The 25680-nt window shown below is 41.5% G+C and overlaps 1 long non-coding RNA gene across 2 annotated transcripts in view; it reads left to right on the top strand.

The window, feature by feature from the left end:
• Positions 1 to 6873, top strand: part of LOC100912227 (uncharacterized) — a 47807-nt gene extending 40934 nt beyond the window's left edge. For both annotated transcript variants that reach the window (XR_005503448.2, XR_145923.6), the window contains one exon: positions 4290 to 6873. This is a non-coding gene — a long non-coding RNA (uncharacterized LOC100912227). The remainder of the gene's footprint in view (positions 1 to 4289) is intronic.
• Positions 6874 to 25680: the final 18807 nt, after the last annotated feature.

The raw sequence follows: 25680 nt of genomic DNA, 5'->3' as shown, positions 1-25680 counted from the left end.
TCCACCCCCAATTCCAGACTCACATCTCTCTAGGTCCTACCTCGGTCACATAGACTGGGGAGAAGTAGTGACTGCTGCAGGCCACATTTGGTTTGTACAACACCTTGTTATTTTTCTTTTTTAAAAGCAGAGCATCGTAACCATCTTGCTTTCTTGGCTTCTTCTTAGCGCTGTGACGATGATGCCTCCTCCCACGCTTTTAAAGCCCCCTTTGATAGAGTGGACTCTCCAATTTTCCACAGCATTTGTATCCTTTAGCATCCCCAACACTGAAATTTATCATTGATGTTGCGCATTAAGAAAGATGGTGATCTGGGTGCAGCTCTAGACTGCTATGACCTAGGTAGTCTAGAAGCAGAGGCCAGAGGATCATGAATTTAGGACCAGCTTGGGCTGAAGAGGAAAGGTCAACAAGTGTGAGGTATATGGTGAGATGTCTTCTCCTAACATGTAACAAGCAAACAAACTAAACCCCAGCAGAGAGGGTGTGGGGAGAGATTATACTACTTTGCTGTAGATAAAGAAGAGGTGGGCAGATGTTATTTTGTATACAAACACACTTCCCAGGGGTGGGGACACGTCACCTTTTTATTACTGTCTCTGTAGGCATCTCAGTTTGGATCTTTAACTAGTTTCGTGCTAAGGATCTCCAATCTCCATTGGTTTCATTGATTACTAGTTGTGTGCCTTTGGAAAAATGACTTCAACTTTGTCTACCTTAGTTTTTTCTCACATAGATTGGGGGAAGTGCGCACCCGGCAGAGTTCTGGTAAGGACAGTATGGGAAGATTTGTATTTAACAGATACATTGGAATAAACGCAGACATTCTCAGATCATGGTCACCATTATTCCTTTGTTTCCAAATCTAATGGTAGAAGTGTCAAATCCACGAGAGGTATGATTCGGAGAAGGGGGCATTTGGTTTCCTAGCCACAGCTTCCTAGATGTGGGCCTGGTCGGGTAATTTAACTTCATTAGGCTTTCAGTTTGCGGACACTTAAAATCTTAGTAATAACAGTAGCCCAATAATGTCAGCCGTGTCTCTGGTCTTCAGCTCTCATGTGACATGTCAAGGTGCAGAGGACAAAGTTCCATTGCTGCTGTTGGCTGTTTGTGAAGCATTTGATCAATCGGTGCTAGTAATATCAGCTTTCCTATCTCTTTGCCAAGAGGATGCTATCTGATAGTCATGAAGACCCAGGGAGGCAGATAACCCACTTGTGTGTGACATGAGGCATCCATACTTCTTTAGGGTTTTTCCCCCCAAAAAATCAAGATATGGTTAGGAAACTTTAAAGCCCACTACTCACATGTGCAGTCCAAATGCCCACCTACCTGCTGTTGGTTGCACCAGATTCATCTAAGAGGTGGTGAAAAGCGCAGATTTCAGACTTTTCTCAGGCTCACCAAAAGGCTCACCAAATCACTCTGGATAGGGGCTTAGGACTGACAAAAGAGATTCTGCCAGGCAGAAGGGCTGGATATTGTTATGCAGAACATGCTTGTTTATATGACACTAATCTGTGTTCCTTCTCAATGGCGTTCTTTTGTAATGTTGACATCCTTCCTCCCTCTCTTTCCCCCCATCCCACCCCCTGTGGTGTATGTATGTGTCTGTGTGGGTGTGAGCCCATGCCTGTGGGTGAGTCTCGTGGTTAGAAGACATGTTGGGTATCTCCTCAAACTGCTCTTTCTCTTATTTTTGAGACAGAGTTCCACTGTCTCAGCTGTTCAGCAAGGCCCCAGCAGCACTGTGATTAGACGTGTGCTACTGTGCCTGGCTTTGACATAAGTGATATTTGCTCAGGTCCTCAGGTTTACTTGGCCAGCCCCTTACCGGCTGAATCTTCCCTAGAGTCCTTGAATATCCCTTTCGCATGTTTAAGTCTGATCTTCTTGCTGTCCTCCTTCCTTCTTCTTCATCTTCCTCCCTTTCTTATTTTCCTTTCATTACAGAGAATAGGGTCCAGGGCTTTGAATTAGAGGCTCCTAAGCTACATAGTCACAGCCTTAATAGATATTACAACTAGAGGGCATTTTCTTTGTGCGTCTTTAGTGTCCACTCCTGTGTATGATCACACCACAAGATAGCAGGTTACTTTATACAGTCCTGTGATGTTTGGGCTCAGATGATGTCCCTAGAAGTCCCTTTCAGAGAGACCTTCTAGGTCTCTCACTACAGGGTGGTCCCTATGCACAGAATGCTAGAATTCCCCGGGAAGTTATTAGCAGGCAGGTTCTCATGCCAGGCCACAGCCTGTTATCCAGGAAGGGAAAAGGGATAGCCAGATGACACCAATATACTGTTCTGGAGTTTGAAAAGGATGATCTTTCTGTCTGGGTCTGCAGTGAAAGCTGTTGTGCTCATGTGGGTTTACCTGAGCCTTGCTGAGAGCTGGGATTTGAAAGATCTGGGCTTATCGGTGTTTTAGCTTTTAGTCAGCCCCCGGGTAACGCTGACTAAACCATTACTCTCTAGCTCGCTTGCTTTTAAGTGGAGACAGTTCACTAGGGGAGGTCCTGGGAGTGTAGGCTTCACCACAGAATCAGCTCTAAGGCAGCCATCTCTTCTATGCACTCTGAGAGCAGGACTCTTTTTTTCTCAGTCTCATCTTGACAGGTTTTCTGTTTTTTTTTTTGTTTTTTTTTTTGTTTGTTTGTTTGTTTGTTTTGGAATCAAAGTATCTGAAGAGACTTTGTGTAGGTCTGATAAGATTAAACAAGAAGTGTGTAAAGACACACCACGCTTTCCTTGCTTCTTCGTCTCTTCCTTCTCTTTTCTCCTCAGATTCTGGTAATTTAGACTTTCATGTGTGTAAGCTCCATTTACAAGTTGTGAACATGGCATGGGAGTGCTAGTGTCAATGTCTTGGCTACTGTTCTATTTCTGTGAAAAGACACCACGTCCAAAGGAACTTATAGAAGAAAGCATTTAATTGGAGGCTTGCTAGCACTTTCGATTGGTGAGTCCTTGATCATCATAGCGGGGAGTGTGGAAGCAGGCAGGCAGGAATGTTGCTAGAGCAGAAGGTGAGAGCTTATACCTTATCCGCAAGTTGGAGGGAGGGAGGGACGGAGAGACAGAGAGAGACAGAAACAGACAGACAGACAGAGAAACAGAGACAGAGAGACTGAGACACAGAGAAGAGAGGGAATGGTTTGAGACTTTGAAACTTCAAAGACCATCCCCAGTGACACAACTTAAAAAAGCCATGTGTCCTAAACCTTCCCAAAACAGGTCCACCAATTAGGGACCAAGCATTCAAACATTTGAGCATATAGGGATCATTCTCATTCAAACTACCACATTTACCAACTGTTAGTTTTGTTTTGTTTTGAAACAGAATCTCTGTATGTGGTCCATCCTGGCCTGGAAGTTGTTGAGTAGACCAGGCTGGCCTTGAACTCACAGAGATCCACCTGCCTCTGTCTCTCAATTATTGGCATTAAAGATGTGTGCTGCCACATTGTGCAACCAATTGTTAACAATACTCTAATATAAAAAAATGTAGATCTAGTGATTGGAAGACACTTTCTAACATTATCTGTTAGAGAAACTAGAGTGGACAATTAAATATAGCATGGATTCTGGGTTCCTGGACTTGAGAAAGGGGACAGGTGGGTAGAGTAAGGGTTTGGTGATTTTCCTAAATACCAAAGTGGTGGCACTATAACATAATGCCTTTGATGATTTTCATAGATTATGCTCCAAACTAGAAATCCCTCATCTAGACTACCGACCTTTGGCATGGGAGGGACATTGTGTCCTATTTTGTTAATGACTCTGGGAAGGAATCATATCATTTGCCCAGGAATTGAAGATGGCTTGGGTAACTGTGCTTCTCTGACTTTTCATGTAGTCTTAAATCCAAGTTCGTCCCTAAATATTAGCATGTCCTTGGTTCTTAGCTTGTCCCATCAGTTCTCTGGGTCAATTCCATGCAATATTACACAGAAGTTTTTACACTCCTGGACTCTTTCTTTTTCCTCTTATGTCCTCTATCTTAGCTCATTTATATTGTAAACTATATACATGCAGATTCACTTGGATCTAACTGCAAATATTATTTTTTAATTTTTTCCTGGTACTGAAAAGTTGATAAGAGAACAATGGAGGCTTAGGTCTATTTTCTGTGCTCCTATTGTCTCCTCCATTGTCTGAAGAAAACCTCAAACTTCACTTAAAAGCCAGTGAATCCTACATCAGGCTTTGGTTAAGCCTTGTGCTTACCAAGATCCCCACTTGTGCTGTGGCTTAACTTTATAATCTTTCATTTACAATTTACAGCTGCTGAGAACCAGAGGGAAACCTCCTCCCAGAAGAACATTTCCATACACTGCTTCCCCACTGCTGTGGAGTCCCCTGAACACTGGTCCCTGGACACCAACTTCAAGAAGACTTCGTGATGGCTGTCCAGTCTTATGAACCACAGTTTTCCCTGTGTGTTTTCTCCAGTGATGCTCTCATCTGGGTCAGATTAGAGATGAACCAGCTGGAGAACAGATTGGAGCGCTGACCTCTTAGAGTGCTAACAGTCAACAGTTTGCTGTCAGACCCATAGAGAAATAATAAAAATACGTTCCATGCAAGGGAGTGGGATGTTTATAATTCCTTAAAGGCTGAAATCAAGGAACAATCAAAATATAGAGGAATGCGGACTTGTTTTACTGCAGGATTTTTGTTTTGTCCCTACTGGGATACATATTCTGGTGTTACTACTGCATCAGGACTCAGGCAAGGCTATGTATTCTAGTGGTGCTCCTACTTAGCTCTTGTGCTTTAGTAAGAGACACTAACTCATTAGACTTGGTATTACTGATCTGCACTGTAGGTCTGCACTCACGACCTGGGAGATATTGGCAATGATTCTCTTATATGATAAAGGTCAATGATAAAAGTACTTCAACTCCCCTCGAACTTTTTGTTTGTACACCAAGTGATGACACTGTGTATTGAACTAATTAGATCAGTGGAGTTACAGGGTGATACTGACCTCTAAAAATATTTGGCTGAAACCTGGCATTGCTAGTTATCTGTAGAAGAGGACGATATGGAACATGCAAACATCACAAAACATGGGATTACTGGTCAGACTTGGAAACCCAGCAACCAGGCAAGTTCAGCATAGAACCTGCAGAAACTAGCAGCAGGTAGACATGGTTCCTTTTCCATGGATCTTACAACCAAATGTCCCTGTAGAAAGCAGAGGCTATCATGTGTATGTGGCCACACAGATGTTCTTGAGCACAGCCTCTAGTCAGTGGGAGAGTTCCTACTGCTGTAGGCCATGGCTGTCTTCTCTAAGCCTGAATTTTACAAACACTTTGTGAACCTGGACTGCTTTTCTTTAGCAAGCCTTGAAAAGTTCCAGGATGTCAGGGAAGTGTCTTGGGGTTGGCAGGGCTTCTAGGGAGGGAAATATTAAATGATTTGGACCAGAAAAGAAAAAGGGGATGGGGTTCAGAACCAACAATTACCTCTATTCTATGTAGGAAACAATAATATGAAATACGCTGGGCACGGAAACTTTGATACTAAAACTTGGTTTTTGTCCCTTTTAAAAAGTAATACTTAAAAAGCTATGTGGTTGTAGGCAAGCCATTTCCCATCCCCTGTGGATGTCTCCTGAATGACTCTAAACCTGTTCTAGTTCTCAAAGGCCTTTAACATAAGTCCCCAGGCTACAGTGGCCACTTTAAAAATACCCTCCCTATGGTTGTTAGGTCTTAACGTTTCCAGCAGTTACATAAACATTTTTATTTTTGAGGGAGGGTCTATTCTTATCAACTTTTAAAAAACACACATCCGGTTCTTTTCTGGAATTAAGAAGATGCAAACTCCAAGTCCCCTGCCTTCCATACTGCCTGCCTTTCTTCCTGTTCGTCCCTTATTCCCATCCCTGTTGAGTTTGTGCTATGCACTGCATCAGGTATACCCTAGGTTTGGAGATACAGGATAAACCTGACTCAGAGGGGTCTTCCCTTTCTCTTCTGGTGCTTTCTTTGGAGGGAGTCTGTTGTATCTAGGCAGACTGTGCTGTGGCGCCCCTGAGGTAACCACCCAGGCGCTTCATTCTGCCTAAGCAATTTCATTGTGCACTAAGATACACATCCCAGTAACTGTCCAGATTACCACAAGAACTTTCTCCAAATATAAGGAAGAGGGAGATTTTACTTCTGAGATGTGTGTATGACAACCCTCCATCCTGGGAAGAACACTGAATACTGCCTGCACCTCATCCTAGCCTAAGGAGTGAGAGTGTTTTCCTGTATCATCCCGGTGGATTGCTACTTCTTTAAGAAGGAATGGGAAAAACACCAAACAGACAAACATGTTATCACAAATTCAGTCTGACCTCATTGGAAATCCTTTTAAAAATTAATCATTTCTATCTCTTCATTATCAACAAATCTACTGAATACTTCTCTCTTGAGTCCAGGGCATATTTTATAATACATAAAACAATGAAATTTCAAATTCAGAGCACTGACATATACTATTCGTTTTGAGTATTTTTATTATAGGGAATGACTTTAGACATTCCAATTTATGACTTAAGTGGTAAAATGGATAGCTCTTGACTTTCAACTTTCCTTTTCAGTTCAGGTCAAGGAATAGCTACCTCCAGGTAATGTCTACACTTTCCTATGACTAAGGACTCTAACTATTTCTGTTGCCTTTCTTTATGCAGGCATATGTTAGCATTTCTTTTCTATGTGACAAATGTACTAAAGAGAGTATAAAATTCATGAGATAAGCTTTTTGGATAGGAATTTAGAAAAACAAGGAGTCCAGATAAATGAGTGAAAAATCAACTTAAATAATCAACATATCCAAGATATGTATTGGAATAAATGTCTATTGTACCATTTTGGTTTTGTCTTGTTTTCTATTTTTGTTCTTATTGATGATGATGTTGTTTGTTTGTTATTTGAGAAAGAACAGAAGGTTGGGTGGATAGGAAGGTAGAGAGGATCTATCTGGATGGAGTTGGGAGGAGGGAAAAGTACATGATCAAATGTATTTTATGATGGGTGGAGCATAGTGGTGTATGTCTTTAATCCCAGCACTCAGGATGCAGAGGCAGGTGGATCTCTGTAAATTGGAGGCCAGCCTGGTAGACAAAGGAAGACCAGAACAGGGCTCTGTTACACAAAGAAATCCTATTTCAAATATATATGTGTGTGTGTGTGGGGGGGGTGTTGTGTAATTTTTAACTAAAACTGTTTATCTTTTGAGATAGTCACAGGTAACCCAAACTGGTCTTGTGACTGGTATAAACACACACAGTTAATGTTCAGATCCTGTAGGTAGCATGCCTCCCTTTGTGGAGAAGGCACCATTCCTCCCTCTGTGGTGCAGAAGTGGAATCAGTAAACCCATAGAATTCCAACCGTTCTAGTGAAAACGTTCTGCTGAGCACCTCACACTTCCAAGTGTGAAGCCTTTTGTGTGAAAGCTCCGAGCATCTGAGTGCTAGCCCTGTGAAGGTATGTATGTGTGAATGGTCTGGTGTGTTCTACTTCCAGCCATTGACCTTGAAGCAACGTCTATGTTTTCTTTATCCTTCAAGAGAAAGAAAAATATTTTTTTTCCAAGCAATTAAGACTCTTCTGCTTCAGGTAGGATAGAAGAATTAGGAGTTGTGTTTCATTGTATATAATTGCAAGTTTCATCTTTCTTGCTTTAATGATTGACAGAAAACTGATAAACCGAGACATCTTCTTATGAGGGTTGAATGTACTCTCTTGGTGGCCCCATTACTAATTTGTTTGACTATTTTCTACGATTTCTTACTCTGTAATGGAAAGGTTTATTAAATATGAGGGTTGCAAAGCTTTCTGAATACTAATGAACTTATTTGCCAAAATTTAAATGTTCTTCTTGTCAGTGAATGCCTGTCTCGCTTAACAGGAACCAAATTGAATAATGAAGAAAATTAGACTCTATCGTACCCTCAAGAGAAATCGTGTGTGAATTGTAATAGAAAATTGAGGGAGAAAAGGGTCATATTGTAGCAATAACACTAGATAATTTGGATTATTTTAAAAAAGGATGAACTTAGGAAAGCTCAGGTCTTTTCAAGGATACACACATTCGGTTAATTCATGCAAAACGTTGGTTTCACCTCAACCCAGGCAGTCTATACCTATTCCCAGTTTATAGTAAAAGGAACCCAGATAAGTGGGAAACGCATGCCAGGTTTCTGTGCTTACAATCCACTAAACTCATTCTCATATAAGGACTTTATATACCTGCGATGGAAAGGGAAAATCAATAGCCTTGAAAAATGAGCACCGTTTTTCAGAGAAGTTCGATAAAGAGAGGGAATTTGGGAAATTGCTGCAGTTCTTCCTATAAGCATAAGACAATGAGTCTGTCCTCTTTCTGGAGCGTTTAATCCTATCATCGTGGTGTTATGGCTAATGAAGTACATGATCTTGATGTCTTTCCTTTACTAGCATCCAGGGGCATCATGGGAACAACATGGCTGCCCCTGGACTAGGGAAACTGGGCGGGGGAAATTCAGCAAGCATACGAACTGCGAAGGATAGTTAGGCTTAAACACAGGCTGTGTGTGGAGTAAAATCAAGCAGCTAAGGGGCAGAGAATGAAAATGGAAAGGTGACAAGGACCACAGATGAAAAATTGGACCTTTTCCTCCTGACAGGAATCTAGGAAAGGGACACATTTCACTGCGGGAGGCTCTGGAGGCCGAGAAAATAATAAAATGGAAAATAACGAATGTCTTCAGGGTAAAAACAAACTTTTCTGAGACTTCAAACAAACAAACAAACAAACAAAGGAAAGGAAAGGAAAGGAAACTAAAAAGGAAGGTCAAGACCCTCAAAGACTGGAGCTCTTAAAGAAAGCAAAACATGCAAACTGGAAAGCTAAATGCTATTCCAAGACAACAATGAACAGGACCAGAAAACGTGAGGAAAGCGAGATTTGTGTGTAGGGCTTGTTTTTCAACCCAGGAAAGGAAGGGTTATGGCACAAACAACTTTTGGATATGATGCTGGGCTTCATCCCCAAAGAAGAAAAAAAATGGCTGATTTATCTTAGAGCAGTACTATGTTACACTATTTTATCTGGGGGTGGGGACAGATCTCTTTTATTGCCCTTGATGAGATTAAACAAAATAAAACAAAACAAAAAGCCTAGATTGTTTATGTGGGGAAGGCTTTTGAGTTACAAAATCTCGATTTTTTTCCACCTAAAACGAGAATTGGGTTTCTACAATTAACTGAATAAACGGAAGGAGAGGAACAGATTTTTACCTGTATCATTTCAGCTCCTAGCCGGCTCTGATGGAAATAACGAATTTATCAAGTAGAGAGGGAGGCAGAGGAGGAAGAAGACAATGGCACACAGGAACGGTTGCCTGTCCAGTAAGATGGTCCAATTTGTGAGAAAATCAAATGAACAATCAAGTTTGAAGGACATGTTCGAGAAGGAGTGTGAAATAATAAGATATTTAGAAGGGAAAATTACTTGGGAAACAGTGAATGATGAATTACATGGGAGATGATTAAGGATTGGGGAAGGCAGGGGGGAGGGATAATTGAAATGGGAAGCAGAGGGTGACTAAGTGGCTGCGAAAGGGCAAGTTCAGACTCTGCATGGCGACCTAGCAACCTCTAGGGAAGGTTCGAGAGCTGGAATATAACGGTGGAAAAGACCAAAACAATCCATGGTTCCCGCGAAAAGTCGAGAACAATAGACGGAGCAGTAGCGGTGAGTGTCATCCCTTAGGAATGAAAGCACATCAGGAGGAATGCATTAGTCTATATTCTCCATTCGTTTATGAGTAGACTGTTCCTCATCTCCCTTTGTAACAGGCCGGCTTATAAAATGATTGCTATTAGAAAAGGTAAGCATTGCCAGGGAAGTTAAGAAAAGATCCCCATCTAGAGAAGCTGAAGCAGGGGGTCCATGAACAAGCCCCTTCACAGCCTTTAATATGAGATTTCCAAATTGAGCATCCCAGAAAAGACGGAGAGATCAGTTATTCGAACAGAAGTGTAAGGAGGGAGGAGGGAGGAAGTTGAAACTGCTGTAAATACTTTATTTTCCTACAACATTCTCCCCATCCACAAAAACGATTGCCATACACTACAAAGCTTTTGGATATTGTTTGAAACACTTATGTGAGAGGATTTATAGCAATGTGAAGTATATTGAAAAAAATTAATATTGAAAGAAATGTTCGCGCTGCAAACTGTTGTAGGCGCCGTGATTTCCCCTTTTGCTTTCCTTAGCTCGTGCTTAGGATTCCTTGCAAGCAGACAGCACAGACCCCCTTTGGAGGGAAGCTGATAAAGTAATTTAGCTGGAAAGGCTTAATGAGATAATGATGCTAAGGCCAGTTAACACCTAATGAGCACGTAACCACGAGGGATGATATTGTTGCTTATTAATTATAATGATGATGTAGAGGAGAGAGACAAGGTGGCACCCGGTTAGCAGAGAGTACTCAGTTGTATGGCTGACTCCCAGAGGCAAAGCCACCGTCAGCTGGCTTTAGAACGAGGTCAACAGTTAGCTGTGTTTGGAATTTATGGCTGCAGGATTATACTAGCTACCACCCAGCTAGAGGCCGTGCAAAAAGTAATGGGCACTTCCCTGATGGTGGGCAGAACTGAAGAGGAGGCCTGTGTGATTTCCAGGTCCATATGCAGAAACATAGACTCTAGGTGAAGATCTGGGGGAGTCTGCTTGATTCTACAGTATTCAGGGACAGACACGAAGGGTCCCAGAGTGATCTGGGTATGCTTCTAGGTCGCCAACCTTCCCCTTCACCACTGAGTCTGGCCAGTCAGACATGGAGTATAGCTATGTGATTGTTTTTTACAACTTGTCTTAGATAAGGAGTCCAGAAGGTTTTCCTTCCTTTCTTTCTCTTTCCTTCCCTCCCTCCCTCCTTCCCTTCCCTTCCCTTCCCTTCCCTTCCCTTCCCTTTCCTTTCCTTTCCTTTCCTTTCCTTTCCTTCCTTTCCCTTTTCTTCCCTTCCTTTCCCTTCCACCCTCCCTCCCTCCCTCCCTTTCTCCCTTCCTTCCTTCCTTCCTTCCTTCCTTCCTTCCTTCCTTCCTTCCCACTTACTGCTATACTCATCAATCAGATTCCTGTTCATCCACCATCAGAAAATCTTCTTTCTGAAGCAGATGGGAACAAATGTAGAGACCCATAGCCAGACATGATGTGAAGAGTGAGAGACCCTGAAGCAGCCTTCAGTGGGATGTCTTTATCAAATACCTCCCTTCAAGGCTTGGTGAGAACATCACAGAAGATGTGGAAAGAGTGTAAGAGCCATCATGGACAGAGCACACCAGGGAAACAAGGTTGTCTTAAAGAGCATGAGCAGAGCTCACATTGGAAGCCGAGATAGTGTGTTCAAGGCCTATCTGGGTCTGTATCAGGTTCTCTGTGTGTATATTATGGCTTCCAGTTTAGTGTTTCTGTGGGGTTCCTGAGTGTGCAAATGAGTGGATCTCCAACTCCTGTGACTCCTCTTGGGCTCTTTTCCTTCTGTTTGTTCTGTCCAATTCCAACGTATTAGTTTTTATTTAATTATCATCCCTTAGAAGCCCATTTTCTAATGAGAGACAGAAAGGGGGTAGATCTGGCTGGGCAGAGAGGTGTGGAGGAACTGGAAGGAGCAGAGGGAGGAGGAACCATAATTAGGATCTATTAGGCGAAAAAGAAATCCATTTTCAATAAAAGGCAAGAAAGTAAGAAAAGCAAAGACACAAAACAAAAACAAACGAACAAAAGGCCAACAGTGCTCACTTCTAGAACTTATGGAACCAGTCATTGAGCTTTTGCCAGCCTTCAAGACTCTCAGCTGGGAAGTGAGGTAGGTAGGTAGGTAGGTAGGTGCAAGGCAAGGAATTAGTAAAGACTCCTGGCTTCCACTTAAGCATCCCTTTGATTCCAGCAACCCTGCTTCCTCTGAGCTCTCACCGGAGCAGTTATTAACATGATTACCTAAGAAGCGCCATGCTTGAAACCCATCTGCCATGGTCTTCTTCACATACGTCTGTCTTCCAGCATGTGGAGGGAGGGACACTGAGCAAAGAGGACCAAATGGTACAGCTTCTCTCACCTACCCAGTGGGTACAGACCGACACCCATCCACATCCTGATTCTAACTAGCTGGGTGTGGTGTTACACACCTGAAGTTCTCACACACAGGAGGCTAGAATAGGAGATTCTTACAGTGGAGTTCTGACGGGGTTACATAGAGAGACTCTATCTCAAAACAAAAGAGCAGCAACACCTCTTGTCCCCCCCCCCAAAAAAAAAAGATTTGGGCCACTAAAAGTGCCTGTTTTGTCAATTTAGTTAATAATTCATTTTATATGAAAGAAACTACATCTTCTGATTTCTTCCCCCAGCAAATAGATAATTTCAATACTTCTACTTGGTTGCCATCTGTATTATATGCCCCTCTAAAAAGTGACAATGCAATAATCATGATCACACAAAGGAGCATGATTTCTTAGCCAGGCAGGCTCGTAAACAAAAAAGGGCCATCTAGGCCAGGGCTTCTTAAGGTTTTCTATTGATGACCCCTTTCCGTTAAGAAATTTTTGTGTGACTCCATGTCTGTAAAGTCGTTATATAAATCAAACATTGACTCATAATAAGTCATTAAGAAATATACATTAAAATAATTTTAATACAAATAATTAATTGTATATAGTAAGTACAAAACAAATCTGTGTACTAAAGAGATTCAGGTACTTGCTCATTCAAACAGAAAGAATTAAATCTTGCCAGGATATTGGTTATTGCAGATATACAACATTTTCAATATTCTCCAGAGATTTTATTTTATTTTGATTTTATAATCAATGCTGAGAAAACTACTTCATATAAAGGTTTGCAAAATGGTTGAAGTCCATTTAGGGTCATTTCAGAGATTGTTGCCAATTCTGCCTGAATCCAAAGCCAAAACTCATTCAAAAAATTTAAAATTTAAATCAAGTCAGTAAATAAAATAGCAAATTAAAAAAAACCTAACATTTGAATCCAGTCCAATTCAAAAATATAGTAATTTGATATCTCAATATTAGAAATAAGGACAAGTCAATATTGAAAGTCTCTCCATAATTAAACCGTTGTGTCTCTAAGCTGACAGAAAACCTTGTATAGACAATAAAATCATTGTGATACTTGGGGCAGAGTATTCTCAGGTCAGCTTTTGTTTCTGTTGCCTACAACATGTACAGTGTTAAGTGTGCATGTTCTGTGTCCTTAGAAGGAAGAATACAATCAATGACCATGCAGAGTGCAGCACAGATGAGCATGGTCAGAGGCACCTCAGACTTACTACGCATTTGAATTTAAATTAACCATTGGTTACTGTACACTCAGAAACCCTTCGCTGCTGCTGCATTCTTTGCAACCCCTGGATTCTGCCATGTGACCCACATGTGGGCGTGGCTCTCCATGTAAGGCTGAGCTTTGAATATCTACTGACTGACTGAAGAAGGAAGCTGCATCAAGGTTGATCTAGAGGTGTAAGGCATCAGAACAGAGAGGCTCCCCCTTAGCAAATCTTGTTTGGAAGTAACAGAGACAGCCAGTTCTATTTGATAAAAACATGGGCACCTAGGATTTTAAATTGTCTGTCAAATGTTTACCCAGCATCTCCTAGACAAAGCTCTAGCTTCAGACTTTATTATTTTATATATAGGTTTGCAGTGCTCGACTGAATCTAAGGTCTTGTGAATGCTATGCAAGGAATCTTATTGCTCTACCTCAGCTCTAAACTTATTCTCCGTGCACACTTTTTTATATCGCAAATGCCTTTTTGAAAAACTTTTTTGCCTTCAATTTATTCCCTCCCTCTCCCTCCCCCCTCTCTCTCCTGCCATCTCTCTCTCCTGCCATCTCTCTCTCTCTCTCTCTCTCTCTCTCTCTCTCTCTCTCTCTCTCTCATTGAATAATGCTATCTTTTATTCAATGTGGTTGTATTTAGTTAAGTGTGAAAAATGAAAAAATACTCAAGCATGGAATTTGGTTAAGTAAAAATACAGTAAAATACTATGTTGCCATTTAAGGGGATGAGGTAGCTTTCTATATGGAATCACTTTCAAAATATATAACCAACGTTAGTAGGAAAAGTATAGAACAATATGTGTGGGGTGTAACTGTTTGTATATGCACATACGTATGTATATTCAGTATGTTTATATGCATTGTGTGACTGTGGAAAGACATTTAAGGAAGTGATAATAGTGGTTGTCTCTGGGGAGAAATTGGTTGGGAGATTGGAAGACTATCCTGTTGTCCTATTATATAGTGTATCATGTTCATGTATTATCTATTCATATTTTTATAAGGCAGAAGGCAGAGTTATTTTTGCTGAGATGGAAAGTACAAAAGAGACATTGTTATGTGTAAAGAGCAAATTACAGAATAGTATAAATAGTATAGAATCTGGTTTTTGTAATCATAAGTATATAGATACATATATGTATGGTACACACACACACACACACACACACAAACACACACACACATGAATGTGTGTCAATATGTTAATAGTGGCATACTCAGGGGAGAAAAAAATCTGTTCATGCATAGACCTTCATTTTTTATCCAATGTGCCCCTGTTTTGTCTGACTTTTTTCATAACTACCATATCACAAATCAATACATAGTAAAGAATTCATAAAACATCAACTAAATTAGACATTAAACAAACTTTACAGACCAATCTTTCAGTTCTGCCTGTTGTATCTCACACTCAGTTCCCATATCTCCTTTCACTTCCTCTTAGAAGCTTCCTGAATCCTCTTTGAAGCTTGCCCTGTTTCTCACTAATTTTCCAGTCCTCAATAGGGTTTAGCTAAGGTTGTGACTAAGAAATCATGATAACACCAGTGTGAACTCTCTGTTCACCACTTTCTTTTTAGATTAGCCAAATTTTTGGAGATAGGGTTTCATGTCATTTCAAGCTTCCTATGAGCTTGCTATATAGCTAACGATGACCTTGAACTCCTGATCCTCCTACATGTACCTCTGAAGTCCTGGGGTCCGTTTCTGGTTTATGCAGTACCAGGGGTGAATCCAGACCTTCACCCTCTCTAGAGGAGCACTGTATCAACTGAGCTACACCCTCAACCACATCCATTTTCTTCGTGATTAATACAGAATGATGTGCTCTAAACCCCCTGTTCCCCACTGTTGAGCCTTTTCTTTGGGTTAAATAAAAAATCCCTATCTATTTTTACGAAAGTACCCATGTTTTCTGGATCATTTGTATCATCACACAAGCCCAGTGTCTTATAGTTTTGTGTCTGCAGTGTCAAAAAACAAAACCCAAGAAACCTGACCTACACACCTCTCTCAAATATTGCTTCATATCTCCATATCCCTTTGCAGCAATTCTTAAAAAAGAGAGCCAGTGCTCCTTACAACATGGCTGATGTGTATGAGGCAACTCCGGATTTTCAAAGATAAGGCAGGGCCATTGAGGTGGCTTCGTAGGACCTTATTGAAGATCTGTCATTCATTTGGAATTCTTCTGCTTCATCTATGCCCACAATTAGGTTGTTTGATGTTTTCATTATGTCCCACATTTCTTGGATGCTCCATTCTTGAGATTTTAATTTCTTTTTCATATTCCTTGCTTCTTTTGCCCAGACTCTCCATTTTAACCTCTAGTCTTGGTGAACACTATCTTCTGTTGGGTTCATTCTTTCCCTTGAGTTGTGTGGTTGGGTCATTGGGTGTTTTCAATTCCATCTTTATGTCAACTCTTGTGTGTTTTTCTTTATTGAATTCTGCTTTCAAGTCTTAGATGTCTCTGTCATTTCTATGAGCCCTATGTTTGTGTTCTATCAGGTACCACATAGGCATTGATTCTCTTAACCTTTCTCTTTACTGAGGCACTTCTTTGCATCTTTTTTCAACTCCTTGAGTTCTTTGATTGCTCCTTTAAATTCTGTGTCTTGAGGTAATTATCATGGGCAAGCATTTCTAAATTGTAGAGACTTGATTTTTCAAATTGTCAGTGTTTTTGTGATGAGATCTGGGTATGTCAACTTCTTTTGTTAATTCCGTGTCTGATACAGACAAGGTAAGTTGGGGCAGGAGAGAGCTCGTAGGCAGGTAAGGGCCTGCCTAGAGGTTGGAAATAACTTAGGTGGAATGAAGTGCTGGAAACTGGACTGATGTGAAACCTGACCCAGCACTGGATGTGGATGTAGATCTGTGTGATGGGGGTTCACACATAGAAGGGAAGATCTGTAGACTCATCACTGTAGACCCTGAAGAAAGATGTGCAGGATCTGGTTGTGTGGAGAGGTTAGTTGTAGAGATGGCTCAGTAGGTGAGGAGATGAAGGTACTTGCTGCCAAACCTGAGGACCTATGTTCAATCCCCAGAACTCACATGGTGGAGGGAAAGGAGGAGAGATCTGACCTCACAGAGTTTCCCTTGATCTGTGCACATGTGTCATCACGTATGTATGCCCAAACCTCTATCCTCCATATCATGCACGAATACACCCATATATAACAAATAGATATCCAATAAGTTTTGCATTTTTAAAAGACTTACTGATTTAGTAATTGGTTAACAGAAGACACTATAGTTAAAATGAGTGTTAGGCGTCTCATAAAAGCCCATTCACACACAGTAAACGTTAATTAGATAACTGTCTGCCATTGTTCTTCCACAATCTCATCTCCAGTATCAATAAGGTGAACATATGTTATTTGTATAAACTGTTCCTACCTGTTGTTCCAGCATAATTGCTAATTGCAGCCCCTTTCCCCCGCTACAGAACCTTGGCATTGACAATAAATTATATGGTCAATTCAAGTATTAGGGTCTCTGTGATGAAGGATGGAGGCACCATTCCTATTTATTGGTATTACCTTGTCACAAGCTGTGAAAACACTTTCCTTTTTGATTGTTTCTTCCTGACTTGTCACAAAGACCTTCACATAAAATCACCCTCTCCCATTAAAGTAATTATTGGGACTTTTCGGTAATGACCACTTGTTTTAGCTTTCCTCTTGAGACTCCAAACACCAAATACAGAGATTGCTTCTGCTGCGTCGAGATCAAATTCTTCAGAGACATGAGCCTTGCATGGGGGAAATACTGTCTCTTTAATCCACAAAAATCTGCAAGAGACATTTCTTCATAGGAATATTATCTTGTAGAAAAAGGCTGAGACTTTCTGCTTGCTTATTTCTCTGAGCACCTCCCTACTCTTGAGTTTTTTTTTTAAATCCCTTCGAGATTTTTTTCTTCTTCTTCTCCTCCTCCTCTTCCTCCTCCTCTTCCTTTTTTCTACCAATTTTTAGTTCGGAGAATGGAAAACCCAATGAGTTTGTGGCTGTAAGGAGTCTCATGTATTCTGGACTGAGATCTTGATGTCTCGGGAATTGCTCCTGGGGGTTGAGTAGCTGGAAAGAGAATATGGGTCGCCTCCTTCCTCCTCAAGAGTAATCTCAGCTAAAATGAAATAATCTCATAGATTCACATGGAAAAGATGCTCTTCAGTCTCTGACTGCAAAGTCACAGGTTTCTGCAGCTCCCTTCTCGGCTGACAAAGGAGCGGTACAAACACTGATTCATTCCTATACCTTGGAAAGTCAATCATGAATTTTCTCCATCAAAGTGTTGTCCTTACAGTACAACATAAGAGAAAGAATTAATGTAAAAACACCTTTCAAAATGTGAAATTATGGAGACATAGGATAAACCCCCCACCCCCATCACCCGGGGAGGTAAGGGATTCATTGTGTTCACTGTTAATTGTTTTGCTGTTTTGTAATTCACTAGCAAACTATGGAAATTTCTGCTGTTTTCTGTCTTGGCAGACTTATTCTGTGAGAAGAAGTAATATTTCTTTTGTGAAAGATCGTATTCAGGACAGAAGATGTGGAATGACTATCATTTGTAGCTTGTTTGAAAAAAAATTGACTGTTAAAAATAAACAAAGTGTCTCATGTGTGTTTTTTCTTCTCTCCTTTGATCATTATCTGCACATAACAACTGTTATTATGTGCAGAGGTAACTTTGTCATCAAACACTGATGAACCTTGAAATACTAATGATACTACTTTGGTGCTGACTTAAATAAACTTCATGCTCTTGTCAAAATGTAGAAAGAGGCAGAAAAGTTGGAGTCCTAAATCCCTTCTTAATTCAAAGACCCAGGTTAGACAGATCAAGTAAATGTCTAATAATCATCTCTCTCCTGGTTTTAAGTATCAGTCCTACTCTCTTCATTCTTCACTTGTTCCATATAGAAAACCTATAACAAGCCCTATAGACATCCATTCTACACACACATCCATCCACACACACATCCATCCACACACATCCATCCACACACACATCCGTCCACACACACATCCATCCACACACACATCCATCCACACACACATCCGTCCACACACACATCCACCCACAAAGATGGATTTCTTTGCTGAGTTTTCAGGGCCTGTTTATAAAAATTGGCCTGGGCAATTGTCCCCAGAGTGTCACAGCTCCTGAGTGGATAGGGACGTTCCTTGAGTTGGAAGAGGTGGCATCAGGTGGTTTGAGGGCCTGGAGTATCACCTTCTGGGAAACCAATTCTACTGGGATCATGTTAGTATCTCATGTGTTATATAGTGCATGAAAAACACTTAGGTGTCCTCAAGAAAAAAGATGTGTATACTAGAGCCAAAAAGAACTTTAAAAAGAAAATAAAAACAATTCCAAAAATGATGACTTACTTTTAATTGTGGGTTTGAACTACTTAGCATATAGTACATCTTCCTTACAAGTTGAGTGTGACTAGCTTGTGCCCATCTCTGCAGTCCTCAAGGGACTTACTGCTTTCCAGCTGACACGGTGACAACGTTTTATTGAAGTGCCAAATCCAAGGTTTGGGTGTCAGAATTGAGAAATCTGGGACACGATCATTTGGCTAAAGAATTGTTCAGACTGTTTAAATAACACAGCGTGGGGACTGGCTTAGAAAAGGAGCATAGGAGGGTGAGTTGACTGGTTGTGTTTTGCTCACTTAGGAAGGGCCAGGAACAGTTCTTGATTTGCAGGGGTTCTTCTTTCTTTATGCACATCCCTTCCTCTGTCCAGACCAGTAATTCTGTTACCTGGCCACCCAGAGCCCCTGTGCTGTGTTGTCTCATGGGGATGAATATGCTTTGTATTTTGTCTGTTTCTTATACAGGCTGAACTTCCTACCATACGTAGCACACATCCTGACCCCTATCCCGATGTTACTTGCTTTTCAAACAGAATCAGGAATTTCCAAAGGATCAGAATTGTACCTGATAATCTAGTCAGAACGACAGCAGAGGGGTATAGACAGCTTAATGTGCTCTGTCTCCTAAAGAGGCGGGGTGAAGGCAAGGGCAAGGCTTCTTGGATAACTCAAGAGCCACAGAACTTTGGCTTGAAGGTGGGAATTTTCAGTTGGATGGAAATTCAACTGCTTCTTATGCCAAGGTATAAGGCTTGCTAAGATCAGGGACTTCCTGGGTTACGTATTAAGTTCAAGTTCAACTGGGCAACTTCCAATGATAGTGTCAAAATTAAAAAAAAATAATGAAGAGGGGCTATAACTGCTAAGGCAGTCCCTGGCCACCAGAAAACAAAAACAAGAGCAAAAAACAGGTGAACTTTTGGTGGTGACATTTCATGAGGGTGAAGTAAACTTTAGGGGACAAGGGACAAGGGAAATTTTAGACTCAAGCCCATAGACTGCCTGCTGTGGGTAGGAAGGACCAGCACCAGTGGCTGAGAGAGCAGAGTATCTGTTTTGTAGTCAGGTCTTACTACAGTGGAGGGAGGAGGTGCTGTCAGGGAGCAAAGGGCACTAGAACGTGTCTGACTTTTCTGTCAACAGAAGACCAAGGACTGTCTATGCCTTTCTCCTCCTGGGGGTTGGCGCTGAGAAAGGATTCTGGGCATCCCTCCCACAGGTACACACCCTCACCAAGGCACACACCCTCACCCAGGCACACCCAGCATCACCCCACAGGCCGATTCCTCAAAGATCAGAAAGATGAATGATTCAGAAGAGCCTGAAGCTCTGCCCTGCTTAGACTGTAATCCCATGATCTGAGCCTGCTCTTCCTTCCTTCCTTTCCTTCTCTCTCTCTCTTTCTTTCTTTCTTTCTTTCTTTCTTTCTTTGTTTTTTCTTTCTTTCTTTGTTTTTTCTTTCTTTCTTTCTTTCTTTCTTTGTTTTTTCTTTGTTTCTTTCTTTCTTTGTTTTTCTTTCTTTCTTTCTTTGTTTCTTTCTTTCTTTCCTTCCTTCTCTCTCTCCCTTCTTCCCCCTTCCTCCCCCCCTCTCTCTTCTCTCTTTCTTTCTAAGTACGCCTGTACTGCAGATCAAATCTCTTCCTTACCATCGTGTAGGAAACAGCGGTGATGATGTGCTGTTTCTCATAACATACAGAGTTAAGGCAGGGAATTTTCTCATTGAGATACCTACATCAGTTCCGATTTGACACTCTTTCGCTTTGCTCTGTTAATCCAAGATTTTTCTGAATATCATTCTAGCATAGACAGAACACACCCACTGAGGTATTTCCGAGGCAAAGTTTTGGTTTAGCTTGAAACACAGAAAAATTTCCCCCGTGATTTATATTGATTCCCAGTGAGAACCACAGACACTGGTGGTGAGTCTAACTAATTATGTGGTTTCTATATGTGAACCCCTATTGTACATGTGTAAATGTGTGCAGGGCATAGACTTTCCAGCACTAGTATAAGGATGTTCACAAATGCACACACCTTATGAATCTCTGCTCTCCCCTTAACAGCTATTTCCCCTTTAAATGAGACTCCACTACTCCTCTAACTGAACTGACAAAGGCAGAGGCCTGAGAAGATGCTGTATTGGCAAAGTGCTCGCAGAAAAATAGGACCTGAGCTTGGATCCCTAACACTCACATCAAAAGCTGAACGTGGGCTGAGCAGTTGTAGTACACACACTTAATCCCAGCACCCAGGAGGTAGAGGCAGGAGGATCTCTGAGTTGGAGGCCAGCCTGGTCTAGAGAGCAAGTTCCAGGACAGCCAGTGATACACAGAGAGACTCCATCTCAAAAAATAAAACAAACAAGCAAAAAAAAAAACAAAACCCTGAATCCAATGCCAGGAAGAGGATACAGTCACCTCTGGAACTTGCTAGCCAGCCAGCATAGCTGAATTGGTGAGGTCGAGGTTCAGTGGGAGACCGATCTTGAGAAATAAGGTAGCCAGTGATTGAGTAAAATGCCTGGGGTCAACGCCTGCCCTCCACACACAAGTAAATTTAATAAAATCTGTACTCCAAAGAAATTAGAGTCATGGTAAATCTTCACTTTTAAGAATGGCATTGACTCTAGACATGAATTTTTCTTGGAAGCAAGGCCACGGAAAAAGAAATCGTATCTCTTTTATTAGTGAAAAAAATGAACAAGTCATCCCGGTCACTCCCTTAAATGGTAATGTTGACAAAAACATGAAGAAATGCCATTCAACAGGAATTTCCCTTACAGCATGGTGCAGATCTATGTGTAAGCCCACACCAAGCCTGCTTGCTTGGGAACCACAGTATCAATGATGCCAAGAGATATTACAGGGATGTGCAATGCCATGGTCATGCCAAATTCTGAGAGCTCTCTTCCAAACTGTGCAGGAGAAAACATTTATGATAAAGCAGTCAATGATGATAACAGTAATTATAGATTATGGTCAAGGCTAGTTCCCCAGGAAAGGAAACTAATATATGCATTAATTAGTATTAATAACAATATATTAACACATATAAATACATATATGTGTATGTATATCTATATCTGTATACATATATGTGTATGCATACATATGTATATATGTACATCTATCTATCTATCACCCCATATACTGTTTTAAGTCTCTGGATAAAAACAGTGGATAACAATTTTTGATTACTTACCTGTCCCTTTCCTGAACTTAACCATAGTGGCTTTGATCTCATTTGAGCCTCATACTTACTCCTTGGTTAGAAATTACCATCATGCATCTTGCCGTCATTACACAGGCACATATGCACTGGGAGTGGATGCTAAAAGCTACTGCCTAAAACAAGTGAGTTTCAAATTCCTTCCATCTGCCACTCCCAGAGACGGAGCCCAGGACACACTGAGACAGAAGTCAGTTTTGCTCTTACACCCAGTGTTGATGCTTCCAATGCTACCAGGGTTTCTGTGCGAGCATGTGTATGCATCCCATACCCGAGGAGTCTGTTCAGTGTTTTTCTGCTTTTTATCAGCTTTGCATTTTGGTGGGCAGACAGGCCCACTTCGAAGTTCTCTCCACTGTTAAATCTCTTTTTCAGTGAAATTTAATGGAGGTTCTCATTTCCCAGGGCATCACCTCAAAAAGTTTCGAAACACACTAAATTTTCAATTCATGACGAGAGAAACCTTGTCGAAAGGCCATCTTTCCAGGTGATGTAAAGGTAACGCCATTTGAGCTGTCAGATACCCTGTTCCTTGTCTGACTTTTGTTTTCTTTTTTTTTTTTTTGTGACTTAGAGTCTTACAGTTTCTGCAGATCTTTGCCTAAGCCTGAGTTCGGGCTCCCTGACACTGTACCTCTATGTTGCTCAGAGAGTCAATTTAAAATATACAATCTCCAGACGGGAATGATTTAGCAAAATTAAAAACAGACAAGGGGCAAGGAAGGCGGGAGGTGTCAAATGTTTTCTCTACCCACTATCAGTTTGATGTGGTAGCCTTGTTCCTACCTAGTCCTCTGTCATGCTGTTCGCCATCCAACGTTAAAACAGCCGAAATGGTAACAGAATACATACAAAGAGAGATTCGTAGGCTCTTCTGTCTCCCTTCTAACCCGCCACAGAGAGTTTTAATTGTGGCTTGTTTCAACTTAATTTTGCTTCACCCTTGGGCTGAAAGACACTAGTTTCAGTGTGACTCAAGAGGTACCATAAAATATGTAAGGACTTGCAAGAATTTTGTTTGCCTCCTCCAAAGAAAAATCAGTATTTCTAATCGCTTATTTGTTTTTGGAGTAAACTCTTTCCAAACGAAACCATGTCATATTGGTGAGCTGATACTAATGTTTCCAGCCATGTAGTGCACAGACTGATTTATTTTTCACGAGCACATGTAATTAAAATCTCATCTCTGGTTAGGAACAAACCTAGTAAGAGAATTTCAAAGAAGTTACATATTGGGAAGCAACGGCAAACAGTAGATCTCTTGTTTCGTCTGCCTCGGGTGCGATATGGCCCAGATCAGTTTAGGAGTACTGGGAAGTTTAAGTACAGAAAGAGAATTTCCCAGTCACCCCAGATCTCCGGTCAGTATCACTCAGTATAGCACACGCTGTCATCGTTAGTGCTGATTCCCCGTGGGATGGGGTAAACAGACGGAGAAACGGTTTGTGAGGAAACCACGAAGACCACCATTTTCTTCTCCATTGCTCTCGGATCTCATTATGCTCATCTTAAAGCCGTCATAGGCAAAAGGTGATACCAATTGGTCTGTGGTCAGCGGCACACCTCCCGAATACTACAGCCAGAACTGTTTTAGGCTATCTAACTCATTTTTAATGTCGGTGCAATTTCTGAGTGCTAGTGCAGATAAAATCCCTTGTATTCTTCTTGTTACCACCTTGGATGCCTTTCTGAAGGATACAACCTATGGGTCTCAGTGGCACAGGAAAGATAAGATGTCCTTTGTCGTTGATTTTCTGCAAATAGTCTGTATTTACAGTACCATGCCAGTCGTTTCTGACTACCACTTAGGGCAATTTGCTTAGCCTAGCGGAATGTCTTGGAAACTACTGGCAATGATTTAGCCTCCAAAATTGGAACACATTTAGTAGAGACAGAAAGCCTATGAACAAATAGTGGGCATGTGCCAGAGTAAATAAGTGTGGTTCATGAGCTGCGGTCAGAAATGTCTCTCAGTATGCAGGCAAAGCCTTTGCCAGCATTTGCCATGAAGCCATCACACAAAGCAGTTTTTCCCTCTCAGTAAGACAGACTCAATGAAAGAAGGAACCCAGCCTCACAATCTCCTCGTGTGGCTGTCATCACAGGTCATACCAAAGGAGACCTGTGCTGAGAGGACTTTTTCTCCAATTAGTCTTTCTTACTCAGCCTGCCAAACTTTCATGAAAAAATAAAAGGAGCGAGACTCCCCAGGGAATAGTAGGCTGTGAGGGTTGCTAGGGGAGAGTTCTGCAGCACTCCACGCCCCTCCCAGGATCTCATAGTGAGCCACAAAGTCATTTTGCTTCGCCTCTTTTCCAAACCCAGGGTCTGGCCCATACCGCGTAACTCCTACAAAACACTTAGTGAGGCTACCATTCCCAAGACGGATATGGCGTCAAGGATAAGATTCCCTAACTGAAGACTGAAGGAGACAGACCTGTACTGTGTCCACTCCAGACTGTCGGCATTTCCTTTAGAACTTAACTCCTTGATCACACATCACAGATAGCACTTGACCTAGAACAGCATGCTCTCCGAGGCAGTGTGCGTGCTTGCCCATTGAACGTGAGTTTGGTTGCGTGTGATTTTTCTACTCTTGTGTAGGTTGTGTAGGTTCATGGTGGCCCCTGAGATTCAAGATGGAGTCTTTCATTTAAACAATTGAAGGAACCATAAATCAATACCAAGCAAGATTGATTCATTGTGGGATTTTCCCCCCTACTTTGTTAAAGCAGAGTCTCTTTTGTTTCTGCTGCTTCAATGCATACCATAGGCTAGCTGGCCCTCAAGGATCCGAAGGAGTCTCCTGTCTCTTTATTAACGTTATTGCTGTAGAAATATTGATATTCCAGCTGCACACCAATACATTTGATTTCATATTTTTAAACATTGGTTCCAGGGATTGAATTGGGCTGTCAGGCTTGTGTGCTTATCCACGGAACCATTTCCCTGTCCCCAGTTTGTTGTCGTTGCAGAGGTAAATAAAGATCTGGACAGGTTGCTTGGTCATTAGGGGTATTAGTGCTCCAGAGGACTCGGCTTGGATTCCCAGCACCCACAATGGCAGCTCACAATTCCAGTTTCAAGGATTCCAATACCCTCTTCTGGCCTTCTCAGAATGCATTGAATACACAATACACAGATATAAACTCCGGCAAAACACTCATACCATAAAATAATAATACAATGAAAGGTAAATTGGATTTTTTAAAAAATTTTAAATAGATGTGACAGTTCTTCATATCAAGAAGTTTGAAGTTGGGGTTGGGGATTTAGCTCAGTGGTAGAGCGCTTGCCTAGGAAGCGCAAGGCCCTGGGTTCGGTCCCTAGCTCCGAAACAAAAAAGAACCAAAAAAAAAAAAAAAAAGAAGCTTGAAGTTGATGAAGTGGGGATGAATGATGAATGACCCAATAATTTAAATACAGTGTCATGCACAGTGTGACACACTGAGTGATTGATGTACAGTGTGGCATAGCACAGACACACACACACACACACACACACACACACACACACACACCGTGATACACAGCATAATACAACAATACTCAGAGATGGCACAGCTTGCTGAGGGTCCAGGGCTCGGCAGGATCTCTATCCCAGATGGAAGTCCAACTGACTTAAAAGTTGGAAAAGGGAGTGATTTTGGATTGGGATTTCGTGCTTATAGGTACGATCCTGGGCAGAGCGCTTTCTCACAT

This window comes from Rattus norvegicus, chromosome 4 (genome assembly GCF_036323735.1).
Source record: "Rattus norvegicus strain BN/NHsdMcwi chromosome 4, GRCr8, whole genome shotgun sequence".
Lineage (NCBI taxonomy): Eukaryota > Metazoa > Chordata > Mammalia > Rodentia > Muridae > Rattus > Rattus norvegicus.
The sequence above is the reverse complement of the archived record's forward strand: the minus strand, read 5'-3'. Positions and strand labels throughout refer to the sequence as shown.